We start from the raw sequence: 5,686 nt of genomic DNA, 5'->3' as shown, positions 1-5,686 counted from the left end.
GCCAACTCCACACACAAAAAGGGAAATAATCAAGATTAGAGCAGAGATCAATGAGATAGAAACTAGAGATACACTAGAAAGCCTCAATGAAATTAGAAGCTCCTTTTTTGAAAGTATCGATAAGAGTGATAAGCCATTGGCCAAACTAATCCAAAAGAAAAGAGAGAAGGCTCGAATTAATAAAATTATGAATGAAAAGGGAGAGATCACAACTAACACCAAGGAAATAGAAACACTCATCAGAAATTATTATCAGCAACGTGAAGCAGGAATCCATCAGAATCCTAGAGGAGAACATAAGCAGTAACCTCTTTGACACTGGCCACAGCAACTTCTTTCAAGATATGTCTCCAAAGGCAAAAGGAAACAAAAGTGAAAATGAATTTTTTTACTTAATCAAGATCAGAATCTTCTGCACAGCAAACAGTCAACAAAACAAACAGGCAACTCACAAAATGGGAGAAGATATTTACAAATGACAATACAGACAAAGTGCTGATACCCAGGATCTACAAAGAACTTCTCAAACTCAACACACACAAAACAGATAATTATGTCAATAAATGGACAGTACACATGAACAGACACTTCTCCAAACGAGATATACAAGTGGCTAATAGACACGTGAAAAAACGTTCATCATCACTAGCCATCAGGGAGTTTCAAATCAAAACCACAATGAGATACCACCTTATACAAGTTAGGATGGCTAAAATTAACAAGACAGTATAATACATGTATTGGAGAGGATGTGGAGAAAGAAGAACCCTCTTACACTGTTGGTGGGAATGCAAGTTGGTGCAGCCACTTTGGAACACAGTGTAGAGATTTCTTAAATTAAAAGTAGAGTTTCTCTATGAGCCTGCAATTGCACCACTGGGTATTTACCCCCCAAAATACTGATGTAATGAAAAGAAGGGTCATCTGTTCTCCTATGTTCATAGCAGCAATATCCACAGTTGCCAAACTATGGAAAGAGCAAAGATGCCCTTCAACAGATGAATGGATAAGGAAGATTTGGTTGATATATACTATGGAGTATTATGACTACATCAGAAAGGATGAATACCCAGCTTTTGTATCAGCATGGATGGGACTGGAAGAGATTATGCTGAGTGAAATAAGTCAAGCAGAGAGAGTCAATTATCATTGGGTTTCACTTATTTGTGGAGCATAAGAAATAACATGGAGGAAATGGGGAGATGGAGAGTAGAAAGGAGTTTTGGGAAATTGGAGGGGAAGGAAAACCATGAGAGATTGTGGACTCTGAAAAACAATTTGAGGGTTTTGGAGGGTTGGGGGTTTGTAGGTTGGGTAAGCCTGGTTGTGGGTATTATGGAGGGCATGTATTGCATGGAGCACTGGGTGTGGTACATAAACAATGAATTCTGGAACAATAAAAATAAATTTAAAAATAAATAAAAATTAAAAAAATACTAATGATGTACCTACTATTACTTAGCTATTTGAATTTAAATAAATAAATACATATTTTATTTATATATAGAAGACATTTTTGGTCATTCTACAACAAAATATATGCATGCTGGAGAGCTGTTAAACTAGAAGAACGCAATTTAAAATCATGACTATGAAAATGGAAATAAATGAAAGAATCATGGTTTAATTAGGATTGATCATTGTTCTTCTGAATGATCATGTACTTAATTATTTCCTTTAAAATATAACTGGAAGAGATTATGCTGAGTGAAATAAGTCAAGCAGAGAGAGTCAATTATCATATGGTTTCACTTATTTGTGGAGCATAACAAATAACATGGAGGACATGGGGAGATGGAGAGGAGAAGGGAGTTGAGGGAAATTGGAAGGGGAGGTGAACCATGAGAGACTATGGACTCTGAAAAACAACCTGAGGGTCTTGAAGGGGTTGGGGGTGGGAGGTTGGGGGAACAAAGTGATGGGTATTAGGGAGGGCATGTATTGCATGGAGCACTGGGTGTGTTGCAAAAACAAAGAATACTGTTATGCTGAAAGGAAATATATATATATAAAAAAAGATTAAGTCAGTATTTAATGGTGCCCCTCTAATAATAGTGGGTCACAAACACACAGTGTAAATTCCAAGGTGAGTGCCTTCCCAGTCCATCTGGAAATCTATTCACCATGAATTTCACAGGGTTAAAATGTTCACTTCCATGAGTTATATATGAAGTTAATACATATGAAGCTAAAACACACATGTAACATACATAACATACACTTAACACATACATATGGAGTTAAAACAGTCAAACATAAATAACATGCTTTATGAACACATATTGTTCAACAGAAACTCTTCAAGTCAGACTATCTTCCCTCACTGAGTATTTCTCCTTTCTTTCCTAGTGTGATCTTCTAAACACAGTCTTATCTGTGGATTCCTTTTGGAGTACCATAGTGTTATGACACCACCAACTGAGTGGTAACATTGCATGATAGTATGCATTAAATGGCACACTGCTCTTATTTCAGATAGCTTAGAGATAATTTTTATTCTTCAGTGAAGTGACATTTTGACTCAGTTTCAAGGATTCCGTCAGCCATTCCTCTAGGAATTCTGAAGGTGCCATGTTTAATATTATTGAAACAGTTGGAATTTGACATAAAGATTTTAAGTTTTCCAGAACTTAGCTTTGTATCTCTGTAATACACTATGAATTAATGGCTTCTGAGATATTTAAAGGAGAAGTTGTTAGAATGTTAGTGCTCCTTCTGAATGTTTCTATTCACTAGAAAACTGGTTTTATGTTATTTCAGTCATTTTAAATGATTTTATTTATTTATTTATTTAACAGATATATATATATATATATATATATATAGAGAGAGAGAGAGAGAGAGAGAGAGAGCAAGCAGCAGGATTAGCAGGCTCCCAGGACACTGGAATCATGACCTGAGCCAATGGTAGACACTTATCCACCTGAGCCACCCAGGCACCCCTATTTCAGTCATTTTTAGAAAAAAAGAAGCATGTGTAATAAGTTCCTAATGTTCATTTTTTTTTCTTTTATCTTTTCAGTTTTCCAAGATTCATTGTTTATGCACCACACCCAGTGCTCCATGCAATACGTGCCCTCCTAAATACACAACACAGGGCTCACCCAACCTCCCAACCTCCTCTCTTCCAAACTCTCAGTTTGTTTCTCAGAGTCCACAGTCTCTCTATTATATAGTGTATTTTCAGTTTTTTGAAGAATATCAACATTTTGGAAACATCTATAATGCCTCATGCTTTAAATTTTATCGTTATAAATATTTTCAATTATTCATTGTTTTATATCACAAATCTGAGTCTTTTTAAATTTATTTTTACTTTCTCATTACTGTGTCTTCAAAATTTTTAAGTTATGAATTATTCAAAACATAAAGTTTATTATTTTTACTATCTTAAAAATAATACTGGTTTTTCCTAGCCACCTTAACCCATTATATTATATACATTATAAAGAGATCTGGAAACTTTAAGACTGGGAAATTATCTAGCAAGCATGTCTAGAAAATTAGGTCAGTAATTACTTCTGTGACTTACAACCCTTGGTAAGCATGACAATCACTAATCAGTCTCCTGGTCAGATCCCTGAGCCCAATTTAACAGATTCTAATTCTGCTAATCTGAGATGAGAACAAAAGCGCTATATTTTGTGAAGTCAGCAAATTATTTTAACACCAGTGATCAGAAATCCACTCTTTGGAAGCACTGACATAGAGTGAAGACTATTTTTACAAGAGTAAGAGGAATTAATAGTCCTGTTAGATATATGGAGCAAAGCAATACTGTAAATTTATCTGATTCCTGATGATTTATCATCATGCCCATTAATTAATTTTATCAGGGAATTATTCTGAGGTATCTATGTGCTTGTCAATTTTTTTATTTTTCATTTTAGGGATACAGACACTGATCTTTTTTTATGGTATCAACATGAAACTTGGAAATACTAAAGTGTACATTACCATCAAGCATGAATCATAAAGAGAATTGATGTACACAGTTCCTTGTCCTGCATCAACACATAATGTAGGACAATCAGAAAGAAATTTTAAGATGGAGAAAGGAAAGGATAAACATTTTTTTCCCCTGCAGATAAACTCAGTAAAGTGAGTTGAATTTTTCAGGATCTTGAAGGGATAATGATGATGATGATGATGAATCAACTGACAAAATGTCCCTTTGCTGGTGTATCTCTATTTTGCCTATGGGTGACAGTGAGATTTCTGCCATTTACCTGAAGGACTGACACCTCCCTAGTAACTTTTTCAGAGCACTTAGAACTTCCTTGTTCCTAAGACTGTAGGCAAGTGAGTTTAGGAGTAGAGTGAGGACAGTTCCAAACAGAAAGAGACCCTGACTCAACCTTGGAGTCTTGGCAGAACCGGGTCTCATGTAGATGCACATGCCTGGACCAGAATAGAGACCCACCACACAGAGATGAGAGGAGCAGGTGGCCAGAGCTTTGTTCCTGCCTTCTGGGGAGTTCATTCGGAGTACTGCAAGGAAGATGAGAACATAGGAAGACAAGATGAGAGACAAGGGCAGCAGCAGAACAAGGATGCTTGTTATCACCACTGCCTTTTCATAGGCTGAGATATCCTCACAGACGATCCTAAGCACCGCCATGACTTCTCAGAAGAAGTGGGGAATCTCTCTGGGGCTGCAGATGTTAAAATGCAAGGTAAAAGCAGTGTGTCCCAGGGAAGTAAGTGCCCCTCCAGCCCAAGACATGGCAATCATCTGCAAGCAAACCTTAGGGTTGATGATGACTGGGTATCGAAGAGGATCGCATATAGCCACATAACGATCAAAGCACATGAGAGTTATAAGGATGCATTCTGCAATGGCCACCATCAGGGAGAAGAATATTTGAGTCCCACAAGCCAGGAATGATATGCTCTGCCATCCAGAGAAGAAGTTGAATGCCATTTTGGGGACAATGCTAGAGGTCAAAGTCAAATCCATTAAGGAGAGCTGACTGAGAAGGAAGTACATGGGGGTGTGGAGATGGAAATAAACCAAATGAGGAGGATCAGAAGAGTGTTGCCAGTGAAGGCAGCCGTGTATATCAGGAGAATGATGGAGACCATAGCTGTGATGTATTTAAATTCAGGGAAGAAACCCAGGAGAATGAAATCTGTGGTTTCTGTCTCATTCCCACTCTTCATGACTCTCTGTAATGATAACAGACATATAAGAGATTTATTAAAAAATCGTAGAAATGAAGCAGTTTCTTATTAAAGTTTAAGAACAATGGCAAATACAAAAATACTCCTCCATGGTCACTTGAATCAGTTTTTACTATTTTTTCTATATTTCTTATCCATGATTTAATGTACTTTTAGAAACGTGTTTGTGTGTGTGTGTGTGTGTGTGTGTGTGTGTGTGTATTTTAAGATTTTTTTTATTTATTTGACAGAGAGACAGATCACAAGTAGGCAGAGAGACAGGCAGAGACAGAGGGGGAAGCAGGCTCCCCGCTGAGCAGAGAGCCTGATGCGGGGCTCGATCCCAGGACCTTGAGCCGAATGCAGAAGCTTAACCCATTGAGCCACCCAGGTGTCCGAGAGTATACATATTAAAATGAATATCATTAATTTCATGTACTAGAGGTATTTTCATATGTTAAAATAAACTGGACAGTTGTAGTTTTTGTTGTTTTTACAATTTTAAAATATGACAGAGTTGGTA

The 5,686-nt window shown here is 37.0% G+C and overlaps 1 pseudogene; it reads right to left on the bottom strand.

Moving 5' to 3' along the window:
* Window positions 1–4,225: 4,225 nt before the first annotated feature.
* On the bottom strand, window positions 4,226–5,163 carry LOC123936430 (annotated as a pseudogene).
* Between the last annotated feature and the right edge of the window lie 523 nt (window positions 5,164–5,686).

The sequence above is a fragment of the Meles meles genome, unplaced genomic scaffold (genome assembly GCF_922984935.1).
Source record: "Meles meles unplaced genomic scaffold, mMelMel3.1 paternal haplotype, whole genome shotgun sequence".
Classification (NCBI taxonomy): Eukaryota; Metazoa; Chordata; class Mammalia; order Carnivora; family Mustelidae; genus Meles; species Meles meles.
This window is presented reverse-complemented; position numbering and strand designations above follow the sequence as displayed.